General features: G+C 42.8%; 1 pseudogene; it reads right to left on the bottom strand.

The window, feature by feature from the left end:
- Window positions 1–290: 290 nt before the first annotated feature.
- LOC138391135 (U7 small nuclear RNA) lies at window positions 291–340 on the bottom strand (annotated as a pseudogene).
- Between the last annotated feature and the right edge of the window lie 408 nt (window positions 341–748).

Here is a 748-nt window from a genome sequence, read left to right as displayed (position 1 = left end):
TACTACACACTAGCTATAGAGAGAACCCTAGAGGACATCAATGACTTACCACTTTCCAGGCTTGCTGGATTTTTCTGCTTCAGTTCTTCCCTGCACCCTAACTGAGGGCACTTGACCTCAGAAAGAATTATCTCAGCTAAATGACTCTGGGCCTTCACAAACTTTTCAGTCTGAATGGTGCTAAGTGCCAGATGTTCTACATTAGGGTCTTTGAGTAATTTTTAGCCTTCAAATAGGCCTCTCCTCCTCCAGTGCCTCCCACTCCTGCAGTCAACCCTCTGCTCTGCAACCAGAGCTCTTGAAAACCTGCTAGACAAATTCTAAAAGAACTGTAACACTCAGAGTCCTTTTCTAACACATCTGATGGCACTCAGATGTGCCATCTCTCAGGGTTCCTTATTGGTGTCAGGTAGGACTGAGCAGCAGGTACCCATCTATACTCCAAGGATGGTGGTTTATGACCCGCATCGATTTTGACTGAGTATACCTGGGTTGTACTGGTAGTTACATATTTTGATTATCACCCTTCATTATAAAGTCCGAACTCTAAGAAGGAAAGTAGGAATGGGAACTTGCGTTAATTTGGCATCGCTATCTCAATGTCATCTCTATCACTGACAAAGAAGTAAAAGACATTGTCAGGTGACCAGGCAAAAAGATACTTATGACTTGGTCTACAACTTAAAGAAGACATTTGATTAATTGGGAATCACAGAGTGACAACGACTACTGAAGAGATGGAGAAACT

Source organism: Eulemur rufifrons, chromosome 8 (assembly GCF_041146395.1).
Source record: "Eulemur rufifrons isolate Redbay chromosome 8, OSU_ERuf_1, whole genome shotgun sequence".
Lineage (NCBI taxonomy): Eukaryota > Metazoa > Chordata > Mammalia > Primates > Lemuridae > Eulemur > Eulemur rufifrons.
The sequence above is the reverse complement of the archived record's forward strand: the minus strand, read 5'-3'. Positions and strand labels throughout refer to the sequence as shown.